The sequence below is a fragment of the Macaca mulatta genome, chromosome 2 (genome assembly GCF_049350105.2).
Source record: "Macaca mulatta isolate MMU2019108-1 chromosome 2, T2T-MMU8v2.0, whole genome shotgun sequence".
Taxonomy (NCBI): Eukaryota; Metazoa; Chordata; class Mammalia; order Primates; family Cercopithecidae; genus Macaca; species Macaca mulatta.
In genome coordinates this window covers 154,172,440-154,186,593 of record NC_133407.1, presented here as the reverse complement: position 1 = coordinate 154,186,593, position 14,154 = coordinate 154,172,440, and the positions used below count along the sequence as shown (strand labels likewise).

Here is a 14,154-nt window from a genome sequence, read left to right as displayed (position 1 = left end):
CACATGTTTCCAAAGATATTCACAGCAGCATTATTCATACTGTCCAAAAAGTAGAAACAACATAAATGTCCATCAACTGATAAATTGATAAATAAAATGTGATATATCCACATAAAAGAATATTATTTTGCAGTAAGAAAAGAAATGTATTACAACATGGATGAACCTTCAAAACAATGTGCTAAATAAAAGTAGCCAGATCCAAAGGACCATGTATTACTTGTTTCTGGTAAGAAGCCACCCCCAAAGGACAACATATTATATGATTCTCTTTGTAGAAGATGTCCAGAACAGGCAAATCTATAGGGATAGAAAATAGATTAGTAGTTGCCTAAGGCCGGGAGAGAATGGGGAGATTGGACAGTGATGGCTAACAGGTACGGGGTTTCCTTTTGAGATAATAAAAATGTTCTAAAATTGTAGTAATGGTTGCACTCTGTGAATCTACTAAAAGCCACGAGCTGTATACTTTCAATGGGTGAGGTGTATGGTATAAGAATTATATTTCAAAAAGCTGTTTTTAAAAAGTCAATTCTCCATGAAATATTTCCATAGACAAGTCTCACTTGTCAGTTTCCTCATCTTTGAAGCTTCTTAAGAAAAAATTCATCGGCTGGGCGCGGTGGCTCAAGCCTGTAATCCCAGCACTTTGGGAGGCCGAGACGGGCGGATCACGAGGTCAGGAGATCGAGACCATCCTGGCTAACACAGTGAAACCCCGTCTCTACTAAAAAATACAAAAAACTAGCCGGGTGAGGTGGCGGGCGCCTGTAGTCCCAGCTACTCGGGAGGCTGAGGCAGGAGAATGGTGTGAACCCAGGAGGCGGAGCTTGCAGTGAGCTGAGAGCCAGCCACTGCACTCCAGCCTGGGCAAGAGAGCCAGACTCTGCCTCAAAAAAAAAAAAACAAAAAAAACAAAAAAAACAAAAAAAAAAACAAAGAAAAAATTCTTGGTTGAACCAAGTCTCTGGGGGAGGATTTGCTCATAATTTGTACATCTGAATTTAATGATCAATTGAGAATTCTAGAGGGATTGGGATAGGGAAGGAATTAAACATTCCATAAAAGACCATTTTTGTAGAAAAGTGTCATCTGTACTCCATGGTATCTCCTATGGTAAATCTGTGGAATTAAGCAGCTACTCCTCTATATGTTTATGTGAAGTATTCAGAGCAAAAAAATTAAATCACAAAGTGACAAGATAGGGTTGTAGTAACATTACACAAATGGCACCATGGAATATGCATGACTGATACCAGAATTAGAAATACTGATAAAATTGTTATATTACAATGAACCATGGATTCTTTTGGATAAAAAAAGGTCTCTTCATCCTAAACAATTTACGACTTATTTTACTTACTAAAAAGGTTGTTAACAGTTGGCAAATTAGCTAATCTATCTGCAAAATGCCCATTCCTGCTAAAGAAAAAATTCTTGACCCAGAACTTCAAAAATAAAGTTAACTCAAGTCATAACATGCTTGATATTAACTCATTTTCCACTCAAGTTTTTAAAACTAACTTCACTGTTTTTTAAAAAAATCAAATTTCTTTTCATTCTGGTAGGTGTCATTTGCCAAGTGCACTTGTTTAAAACAAACAAACAAAAAGAGTACAGTCATCATAGTATCTAATGAAGCTGTCCACAGTGAAAAGCCTTTTTAATTTCAGTGACACCTAAGAGTATGATTTTAAAAGACTTTCTTTGAAATTATATAAGTTTCTGGATTAATTCTGACTAATATTGTGTTCCATGTACCAAGTTAGATGCAAAATAGATGTTTACATGGCTGATAAGATATCTGAACTTCACAATTTCACCTTTTAACTTTAATACTGGCACCAAGTTAGAGGTCAAGGAGCTCTGGTAGCAAATTCAAGGGAGGACATAGGAGGATGTCAAAAAGATTGGTTGTCGTAGGTTTTAGAAACATCAAGTAGTTTTAAGTTAATACAACCCATTTAACTTCACCACTTTCTTTTACTTTCTTTTTCCTTTTCTAATTTTATTTTTAACATAAATAGGGTCTCGCTATATTGCCCAGGCTGCTCTCGAACTTCTGGGCTCAAGCAATCCTCCCACCTCAGCTTCCCAAAACTCTGGGATTACAGGTGTCAGGCACCGCACCCAGCCTTTATTATTTTTTAAGAGATGAGGTCTTGCTATGTTGCACAGGCTGGTCTCAAACTCCTAGGCTCAAGTGATCCTCCCACCTCAGCCTCTCAAGTAGCTGGAACTACAAGCACACACACACCTGTGCCCAGTATAATGTCTCCACTTTCTAAAGAAAACAGCATGCATACGCACATATATATCACCTTCCTTATCATCACGAAGATTTCCAATCATACATATTTAATATATAATGTTAGCATGTTATTATATACAAAGAGTTGCATATATATTTGATACAATCTTCAAAACAGCTCCAGGAAGCAGTTATAATTACTACCACCCTTCACTCAAAGATGAAACTGAGAGGATGAGAAACTTACTCAAGGTTAACAAAGCTGAGAGGTAATAAAGAAGGATTTCAAATCCAGGGTTTTCAGCTTACAAAGCCTATCTGTGCCTTGAACAATTATGATGCTTTTTGTTAATCAATTAGAGTATATCAAGAATCTTCCTCACTGCTCCACAGAAGGAAAAATTCACAGTTCAGAAAGTTTAAGAGACTTCTCCATTATCACACAATAATAGAGCAATTTCAAGGGAAGATGTAGACAAATTGAGTAATAATGGAGAGAATAAAATTTCTTGTAAGACACGCACTGCACTGTCATGTGCTAAATGAAATTAAACTAGATTTCAAGGTATCAGCTACTATTGCTGGAGGCACTGCTATCTACTAGGAAGATTCTTTATTCAAAAGTACAAAAACAAAGAGAAAAAAATTTCCTTACAATTTTAAACATGCACTCACACTTCTTGAAATTCACTCTTCTCTTGGGTTTGTATGATGAGATTATAAAACATTTTGTTGTCATATCCTACACCAACTGTATACCTTCTCTTGAGCACATAGAATAACACCAACAGCTTCTCGCAGCGCTAAACTGAGTGCTTCACTCCGCAGTTCAGCCTGTGCCAAAAGTAGCTCTGCATTTCTCTAAGCCTACTTGTTTCCACAAGAATCCTCCCCTTCAGAGCAAATGCCCTGATGGGAAATGTTGTTCGTCTATAGTTGTGATTGTAGCCTCTAGGGCTTGTTGCCAGATATTCTGGATCCTAAGGATCTTAGCCATTCTTTCTCCATTTCAGCCGCACAAAGCATGTCCTTCCCAAAGGAGAGAGAGACAGAAGCCTTTAAATAGACACAGCTGAATCTCTTCTCATTTTAAAAAAGCAAGATGGGACCAGGCATGGTGGATCACCTGAGGTCAGGAGTTCGAGACCAGCCTGGCCAACATGGTAAAATCCCGTCTCTACTAAAAATATAAAAAAATTAGCTGAGCTTGGTGGCACCTGCCTATAATCCCAGCTACTTGGGAGCCAAGACTTTGCCACTGCACTCCAGCCTGGGCAACAGAGTGAGATTCCCACTAAAAACAAACAAACAAACAAAAAAAAACCCAGGAAAAGAAAAAAAGCAAGATGGGGTCTTTCTTTGTTGCCTAGGCTGGTCTCAAACACCTGGCCTTAAGTGATCCTCCCACCTCAGCCTCCCGAAGTGCTGAGATTACAGACATGAGCCACTGTACCCAGGCCTGAACCTCTTTCCTTTTTCTATTTTTCTTTTTAAATCCCTGCAAGGGAGGCGGGGGGGAACTAAGTACACTTAGAGAAAAATTAATAATAGCTTTAAAAACTGGTTTAATTTTTTTTTTTTCTGAGATGGAGTCCCTCTCTTGTTGCCCAGGCTGGAGTGCAGTGGCGTGATCTCAGCTCACTGCAACCTCCGCCCCCAGGTTCAAGTGATTCTCCTGCCTCACTCTCCTGAGTAGTTGGGACTACAGGCATGCGCCACCACGCCCAATTAATTTTTTATTTTTTATTTTTTTAAGTAGAGACAGGGTTTCACCATGTTGGCCAGGATGGTCTTGTTCTCTTGACCTTGTGATCCGCCTGCCTCGGCCTCCCAAAGTGCTGGGATTACAGGCGTAAGCCACCGTGCCTCGACCTGGTTTAATTTTTTTAACTATGCAGACTGATCACTACTGTGTAATATAAAGTATTACAAACCATGGTTCTAAATTTGATCCTGCAAGTAAACTTGGTGATAATGAGCCAAGTCACATTTATACTCTGCCTCACTTGTACATTTGAATAATAGGTGTTTTCCCCTAAGGGTATTGGGTGGCTTAAGGAAATACAATAAAGCATTGCTAGCATTCTTAAAAGAGCAAATGGACTAACATAAGGAATATCTGAAATAAATGCATTCTCAATAATTTAAAATTCCCTATACCTAATTCCCCTATATTCTTTTCAAGGTTGGGGTAAGAGTCTGTTGTGTTCAATATTACATCACCAGCACCCTGTGCAATGCCCTGAACATAGGAGGCACTCCACTAGAGATAAGAGTGTAGAGGAGCAGAAAGAACACCTACTACCTTACTTGGCCTCCTGCTAGTTTTGTAACATTGGGCAATCTTTTTAATCCCAATCTCAGTTTCCTCATCAGCACAACAGGATAATAATTACTTTGTATCATTGTTGGGAGAATAAATCATTGCTGTGAGAATGAATCAATGTATAATAGTACTTTTTCTTCTAGGCATATAAAAGGTATTCAATACAATGTTAATTCCTCATATATATGAAGACTGATTTAAAACCTACATTTAATTAGGCAACATATGCTCTATTAATGTAAGCTGCAGAAGGATTTCTAAAAATAAACTCAGAGTCCCCTCAGTTACATATATATAAATAAAATGGTTCACCATTTTTTTGCATCACAAACCCCTCTGAGAATTTAATGAAAACTATGCATTCTTTCTCCTGAAAAAATTCACATACATGCAAATTTGCATATAATCCGAGGAAATCCATGGACCTAAAGTTAAATCCCCTTACGCAACTTTTTGCTTTGGATACCACGAAGCTCAGCGCCAAAACTGTAATCTGACTTTATCAGGCAGACCCTGGTAGCCTACAGACTATGTTCTGATGCTCTCCATGACCTTTCTTTAAAAGCTTCTCTTATGTGCTTAAAACAGCTTCTGTGTATAACAGACCTATTCAGATTTAATTTTAGACTTCATAATATTCCATTTGTATAGCTGAAAATTTCAAAGCCAAAGTTTTTTCGTTAAGCTTCTAGGATCATCTTATAAATCATATGGTTCTTTTCAAAGCTCAGCAAAGTCTGGCAACACTTCAGGAGTATATACATAATATTTGGCTCCATTTATAAACTTATATACCTTCATTTTAAGCTATATTGTTTCAAAATTATTTATAAATAACTTCAATAATTTAAAATATTTTAAAATGGAAACAACCACAATATTCCCATCTAATACCACAAGGCTTATTGTAGTTTTCTTCCTTTCCATATTTGGAACTCTCTTCTCTTATTACCATGAGAAACCTGCTCTCATCACCCTCACTGTATTTATTTAATCAATCCCCCTCCTTCCATATGTAACCAATCTTCTATCTCTGCAGCTACCACTTCCCTGGTGTAGATGTCATCCTCATTTCACTTGGGTTCTGAAACTCCACACTAGGCAACTTCACTGCACCATGGATTCTCTTCTCACCCAACATGATTCCAACCCCTTATCATCAGGTTGTACAGCTGCATAGATCCATTCCTTCCCACATCCCCTGGGCTCTGATGTGTCACCTGTTCATACTCACTCCTTCCCACCCATGTCCTGCAGTAGCAGAAACACACTTTTCTCCTATAGTAATAACTAAGAAAGAACCCTGTAAACTGAATACAATCCAGGAAAGTCCTTGGAAATATCTATGAAGAGAACTTGAAGAAAAATGAACTTTAAACCATTTTCACACAGGATAAGACTTAGAAATATATTATTTTGAATAACTAGGAAAACGTGGACTTAATCAGCACTCTTAGCTGAGCAAGTAGGTCATGCTACATACACCTAAAGAAATTTTACCCGTATTACCTACAGAGACCTAGTATTCTGTGGCAAACCCAAAGCCAGGTTCCACACTTCCTGTGTCTCAAAACTGTATTGAAATAAACAGCCATGTCATCATGCCACTTCCCTGGTATCTTGCCATTCAGTTCTTGCCTGCTACATATGGGTAAATGGATGAGATTTGGTTTCTTTTGTTGTTGTTGTTGTTGTTTTGAGAGGGAGTCTTGCTCTGTTGCCAAAGCTGGAGTGCAGTGACGCTATCTCGGCTCACTGCAACCTCCGCCTCCTGGGTTCAAGCAATTCTTCTCGCTCAGCTTCCCAAGTAGCTGGGATTACAGGCGCTAGCCACTACGCCCGGTTAATTTTTGTACTTTTAGGAGAGATAGGGTTTCACCATGTTGGCCAGGCTGGTCTCAAACTCCTGACCTCAGGTGATCCACCTGCCTCGGTCTCCCAAGGTGCTGGGATTACGGGCGTGAGCCACTGCAACCGGCCTTGTTGTTTTTTAAAGTGCCAACCAGGAAGCTAATTAAATTTTATGTACAACTTCATAAAATGTTTCATAAATCATTATGGCAGCTACTATGTACCCAAGAGCTGTACTAGGTGCTATTTAATTTGAATTTTGGGCCAGGTGGGGTAGCTCACATCTGTAATCCCAGCACTTTGGGAGACTGAGGTGAACGGATCTCGTAAGCCCAGGAGTTGAAGACCAGCCTGGCCAAGGTGGCAAAACACCGTCTCTACTAAAACTACAAAACTTAGCTGGGCGTGGTGGCTTATACCTGTAATCCCAGCTACTCAGAAGGCTAAGTGCTTGAACCCAGGAGACCGAGGCACAAGAATCCTTTGAAGCCAGGAGGTGGAGGTTACAGTGAGATGAGATTGCACAACTGTACTCCAGCCTGGGTGACAGAGTGAGACTCTGCCGGAAAAAAAATTAAAAATTGAATTTCCACAACAACCCAATGAGTTGTCAATAAGGAAACAAATACTTGACAAAAGTTACCGCCCCCCCAACCACCAAAATAATAATAATAATAATAATAATAATAATAATTACCCTACTTGTTTAAAATATACTAGTAAGGAATCTGGGTAAAAATCAAGCAAATCCCCCAAATCTGACAACACTATAGACGAGTAAAAGACCTATGGAATGAGATTCTCAAATAGCAATTATGAATCATTTACGCTCTGATATCATATAAAAAAACTCCCACAGAACCAGTCCACTACTTATATTGATATTAATGAGAATAAATGACTATAGTCATGTATACATATTAAACTTATAAAATCCTTCTTGCCAAATATTAACAGAGGAAACATAATGGAAAGAAAAGATATGGGGTTCTGAGCAGCTTAAGATAGATATGAGATGTTTAATCATGTTTTGATCTCTTAAAAGAAAAAAAAAATCCAGCTAACTTCATTTGTTTCAGAGAAGTAAAAACAAAGATGTTTTTACAAATTAGTAAACTAATTTGTTTTTGATTTCAGGTCAAAAAGTAATTTTGGTTAATTTTGAATTTGATTTGCCAAGACTAAGTTATAAATATCATTATAAAAGTTTGATTCTAGAGTGATAAAACAGGATAATCGGAAAAGGGAATATTTAATATGCAGCATGAACCATGTTTTTCTTTATACATAAAACACCTTATTGTAAGGCAAATCGATGTTCCAGAAACACACAAATACAGAAATCTAAATATGGGGACAGACTGAATCCTGTTGAGACATGTCTCAGCTTTCCAATATTTGAATCTATGATTCAAATATCCTGAGTACCTACTGGGTTCCTGTTTTGAATCTTGCAGTAGACCTCTAAACGGTTAGGTTCCTCTCTGTCAATCTACACCTTCAGTAGAACACATGTATTGCATTATAATGAAATTATATGCATATGATGCATTATTATGCATTTTTAAGAAAATATACTTTGTTCCAAATTATAGTTTCATTCACCCATAATAGTGTTTCTTGGATAAGTCATCATTAACATAAAGGATTTGTTTCTCTTGGGGTAAAAGATGTTTCAAAATCTTGTCTCAAAATCTTTATTATTATTTATCTATTTACTTATTTTGAGACAAAGTTTTGCTCTTATTATCCAGGCTGGAGTGCAGTGGCATGATCTTGGCTCACTGCAACCTCTGCCTCCTGGGTTCAAGCGATTCTCCTGCCTCAGCCTCCTGAGTAGCTGGGATTACAGGAATCTGCCACCAGGCCTGGCTAATTTTTTCTATTTTTACTAGAGATAGGGTTTCACCATGTTGGTCAGGCTGGTCTTGAACTCCTGACCTCAGGCAAACCACCTACCTCGGCCTCCCAAAGTGCTGGGATTACAGGCATGAGGCACCGTGCTCAGCCTTCAAAATCTTTAAGTATATTTATATCCTTTGAATCAGAGTCCACTTTTTAGAGGCTATCCTATAGAAATAGATCTAAATTTTTGTTGTTGTTGTTGAGACTGTCACTCTGTCGCCCAGGTTGGAGTGGTGTGGCGCGATCTCGGCTCACTGCAAACTCTGCTTCCCGGGTTCACGTCATTCTCCTGCCTCAGCCTCCCGAGTAGCTGGGGCTACAGTCGCCCGCTACCATGCCTGGCTAATTTTTTTTGTATTTTTAGTAGAGACAGGGTTTCACCGTGTTAGCCAGGATGGTCTCAATCTCCCGACCTTGTGATCCGCCTGCCTCAGCCTCCCAAAGTGCTGGGATTACAGACATGAGCCACCACACCTGGCCAGATCTAAATATTTTTAAATTTTACATAAGAATTAAGAAAAAAGGCCTGGCACAGTGGCTCACACCTGTAATCCCAGCACTTTGGGAGGCCGAGGCAGGTGGATCACTTGAGCAAAAGAGTTCAAGACCAGCGTGGGCAATGTGGTAAAACTCCAACTCTACAAAAAAAAATACAAAAATTAGCCAGACGTGGTAGCACATGCTTGTAGCCCCAGCTACTCAGGAAGCTGAGGTAAGAGGATCACTTGGACCCAGGAAGTGGAGGTTGCAGTAAGCTGAGATCCTGCCACTGCACTCCAGCCTCACTCCAGCCTGAGTGACAGAAGGAGACCCTATCTCAAAAAAACAAAACAAAACAAAACAAAACAAAAATTAGGAAAAAAAAGACAAAACTCCAGGCTGGGTACAGTGGCTCACACCTATAATCCCAGCACTTTGAGTGGCTGAGGCAGGAGGATCACTTGAGGCCAGGAATTCAGGACCAGCCTGGGCAACATAGTAAGATCTCATCTCTAAAAAAAACTTAAAAATTAGCTGGGCATGGTGGCAAGTGCCTGTAGTCCCAGCTACTTTGGAGGCTGAGATGGGAGGATCCCTTGAGTCCAGGAGTTTGAGGCTGCAGTAAGCCATGATTGCACCACTGCACTCCAACCTGACAGAGCAAGATTCTGTCTCTTCAAACCAACCAACCAATCTTAAACACTATAGTATCTTTTTTTCCCCCTGCAAGACAGAGTCTTGCTCCGTCACCCAGGTTGGAGTGCAGTGGCGCAATCTTGGCTCACTGCAATGTCCGGTCCTGTGTTCAAGTGATTGTCCTGCCTCAGCCTCCCAATTAGCTGGGATTAGGTGCACACCACCATGCCCAGCTAATTTTTGTATTTTTAGGAGAGACAGGTTTTCACCAGGTTGGCCAGGCTGGTCTCAAAAAACTCCTGACCTCATAATCCGCTCACCTCAGCCTCCCAAAGTGCTGGGATTATAGGCGTGAGTCACCATGCCCGGCACACTATAGTATCTTTTCTATCTTCAACATTCATACTGAATTATCTGTAGGACTTCAAGCTGCCTATCTTCTATTTACTGTAGGATGGTGAGGCCTTAGAACCCCTTGTTCCTGGAACCTAATTGCTTTAAATGTATGGGAAAGGTTAGAAAATATTTATTTGATTTATGCATAATCTAAAAGTTTGCATTAACTTAGGTAGAAGTGAATGCTTATACTATGAAAGGACCACCTTAATCCTGACCTCCCAACACAGCAATCTTCTATTACCCAGCTGTCGGCGTAAACTTACAACAGTTCCCTAGGTAGCATTCTGGAAGGAGAAATAATGGCATCAGCAGAATGCTTTCCCTCACCCTCTGAGTGAGCGAGCTGTGACCTTATCTCTTCCCTTTATGGATCTGGGTTAAACCTATCACTCATGATATTAACATCCATATATTCACTAGAACAGAATTTTTGATGATTGATTACATGTATCCCTGTAGGGGATTTTGAAAAATCAAAATCTAAATAGTCATCATCAGAATCAAAATCATAACTATACTCTCCCTGGGAGGTCATTCTTTAAAGCTTCTATTCTGGATTAAAAATATCCCAATTCCCCAGTCACTTGAAAATGATTAATGAATGATCAAAAGGTATATTAAATAATCTAATTTAGCTGGGTGTGACGGCCGTAATCCCAGCTACTCGGGAGGCTGAGGCAGGAGAATCGCCTGAACCTGGGAGGCAGAGGTTGCAGTGAGCCAAGATCATGTCATTGCACTCTAGCCTGGGTGAGAGAGGAAGACTCCATCGCCAAAAAAAAGAGAGAGAAAAAAAAAGCTAATTTAATACATTAAAACAGTCTAAATGTCTAAATGAGAAAAAAAATCAATTTCAAAGAATAAGGCACCCGTATTAGTCCGTTCTCACACTGCTATAAAGACACATGTGAGACTCAGTAATTTATGAAGAAAAGAGGTTTAATTGACTCACAGTTCCGCAGGCTGTACAGGAAGCATGGTGGGGGAGGCCTTAGAAAACTTACAATCATGGCAGAAGGCAAAAGGGGAAGCAGGCACATCTTCACATGGCCAGCGGGAGAGAGAGAGAGAGAGAAAGAGAAAGAGAGAAGGGGGAGGTGCTACACACTTTGAAACAACTGGATCTCATGAGAACCCTATTATGAGAACAGCAAAGGGAAAGTGGCTCCCATAATTCAATCACTTCCCACCAGGCCCTTCCTCCAACTCGGGGAATGTGACATGAGATTTAGGTGGGGACACAGAGCCAAACCACATCAGGGTCTAAAACACACATATAAAATAAGTAGCCAAATATATGTCTGAAAAGAGAATCATCTCACATTTTTGTCAAATGTTTACCTAAAAATGTACAATTTTCTAAATGACTCAGATTTTTATCTAAAGTCCTAACTTTATATATATCCAATCTTCCAAAGTATGAAATGTGGAAAAAGAGTGAATTTCAGGAAGGCAGTAATAAAGAAATCAAGCTTTCCAAAGCAGATGTTTTTCTTTTTTTGAGACGGAGTCTCGCTCTGTCGCCCAGGTTGTAGTGCAGTGGCACGATCTCGGCTCACCGCGAGCTCCGCATCCTAGGTTCACGCCATTCTCCTGCCTCAGCCTCCCAAGTAGCTGGGAAAACAGCCGCCCACCACCACGCCCGGCTATTTTTTTGTATTTTTAGTAGAGACGGGGTTTCAGTTAGCCAGGATGGTCTCAATCTCCTGACCTCGTGATCCGCCCGCCTCGGCCTCCCAAAGTGCTGGGATTACAGGCGCGAGCCACTGTGCCCGGCCAGCAGATGTTTTTCACACTCCACGTCGTAATATTCTGCAAGTTAATTATGTATTGCTTTTCCTTTTAAAAAGCAATACATAAAAGGAAAAAGTCCTTAGCAAATCAAATTTATCAATATATGAGGGATAATTAATATATCACAACCAAGTGGGATTCATCCTAGGAATGCTAGACTAGTTAAACATGTGAAAATCAGTGTATTTTACCATATCAAAAGTCTAAATACATTTTTAAAAACCAGATGTTATATCAATAGATGCTGGAAAAGTTTTTACTAAAATGAAACATTCATTCGTGATAAAGACTTTCAAACTAAGAATGAAGGAAACTTCCTTGAACTAACGAAGGGTATCTATGAAAAACCTATAGCTGACATCACATTTAACGGTGAGAGAATGAATGCTTTCCCTTAAGATCTGGAACAAAGTAAGGATATATTTTCTCACAAGTCCTATTTAACAACATGAAGTACTAGCTGGTGCACTAAGGTAAGAAAAATAAATAGAAAGCATACAGAAGACAAAGAAAGAAATAAAACTCTCTATTCATAAGTAATATAACTGTCTAGAAAATGCTAAGAATCTACAAAAAAAAAAAAAAAAAAAGAAAATCCCCAAAACAAAGACCTACTAATTAAAAAACTCAACCTTCTTGAACTAAAAAATAAGTTGCTTCAGTAAGGTCACAAGACACAAGGTCAATATACAAAAGTCAACTGTATTCCTATGTACCAGCAATGAGCAACTGAAATCCCAAATTAAAAAGCAATACCATTTATCATCGCCCCTCCCATTAAAGGAGCACTTAGATATAAACATGACAAAATATATGTAGGATCTGTATGTGAAAAACTACAAAACACTGATAAAAGAAACGAAAGAAGAGTTAAATAAATGGAAAGGAACACCATGTCATTTACTGGAAGACTCAATATTGTTAAGACTCAATTCTCCCCAGTTTGATCAACACAATCCCAATCAAAATGCTAGCCAGGTCTTTTTATAAATATATAAAGTTTATTCTAAAATTTACATGAAAAGAGAAGGAATTGGGATAGCCAAACCATTCTGGAAAAGAACAACAAAATTAGAGGATTCAAATTACCTGACTTTAAGACTTACTACAACAATCAATACAGGGTAATACCGGAGGAAGGATACGGTCCATAGATCAATGGAATACAATAGTGAGTCTTAAAAAAGACCTTCACAAATATAGCCAACTACATTTTTACAAAGGTGCAAAGGTAATTCAACAGAGAAAAGATAGTCTTTTAAGCAAATGGTGATGGAAAATTTGTATGTCAATATGTATCCCTGCCAAAAAGGATATTTACATCTTATTACAACTTATACAAAATAATTAATTCAAAATAGCCCATAAACCTAAACATTAAATGCAACATTATAAAAAATCTTTTAAAAAATAGAAAAAAGGCTAGGTACAGTGCTCACACCTGTAATCCCAGCACTTTGGGAGGCTGAGGCAGGTGGATCACCTGAGGTCAGGAGTTCGAGACCAGCCTGGCCAATATGGTGAAACCTCATCTCTACTAAAAATACCAAAATTAGCCAGGTGTAGTGGCGGGCACCTGTAATCCCAGCTACTCGGGAGGCTGAGGCAGGAGAATCACTTGAACCCACGAGGCAGAAGTTGTGGTGAGCCGAGATTGTGCCACTGCACTCTAGCCAGGGCAACATAGTGAGACTCTGTCTCAAAAAAAAGGCTACCTGACCTTGGGTTTGGCAATAAGGTTTTAGATATTGCACCAAAAACATATGGTAAAGAAAAAAATGACAGAAAGATGTCAACAATAGACACTGGGGACTACCAGAAGATAGAGTGGGGAGGGGAATAAGGGTTGAAAAAGTAATTATTGGGTACTATGCTCATTACCTGGGTGACAGGATCAATCATACCCCCAACCTCAGCATCATGCAATATACAAATAATAAATCTGCACATGTACCCTGAATCTAAAATAAAAGTTGAAATTATTAAAAAAAGAAAAAAATCAGTAAGTTCGACTTCATTAAAAGTAAAAACTATTGACTTGTAAGAGAAAGGAAAAAGTGCTAAGAGAATGAAAAGATAAGCCATAAATATCTGTGTGGGAGAAAATATTTACAAGTCAGAATTCTGATAAAAGATCTAATCCAGAATTTGTAAAGACCTCTAAAACCTCAATAATGAGAAAACAACATAATTTAAAATGGGCAAAAGATTGGAATAGACACTTCGCCATAGTAGATACACAGATGGCGAACAAACATGTGAACAGATACTCATCATCAAAGCTAATAGGAAAGTGGAAATTAAAACCCCAAGATAGCATTACACACATATTAGAATAGCCCAAATCCAGAAAACTGACAACAAAGCCTGGTGATGTGGAACAAGAAATCTCATTCGTTACTAGTGGGAATGCAAAATGGCACATTCAGTTTATAAGAAACTGCCAAAGCCGGGGCGGTGGCTCACGCCCGTAATCTCAACACTTTGGGAGGCTGAGGTGGGTGGATCACTT

General features: G+C 39.0%; 1 protein-coding gene and 1 long non-coding RNA gene across 40 annotated transcripts in view; both read right to left on the bottom strand.

Moving 5' to 3' along the window:
- Positions 1 to 14,154, bottom strand: part of TMCC1 (transmembrane and coiled-coil domain family 1) — a 255,894-nt gene that overhangs the window by 104,054 nt on the left and 137,686 nt on the right.
- On the bottom strand, positions 2,007 to 5,294 carry LOC144339332 (uncharacterized). Its single transcript, XR_013414295.1, has 2 exons — positions 3,894 to 5,294; positions 2,007 to 3,509 (listed from the first exon to the last, which is right to left on the bottom strand). It is a non-coding gene; the product is annotated as an uncharacterized LOC144339332 (long non-coding RNA).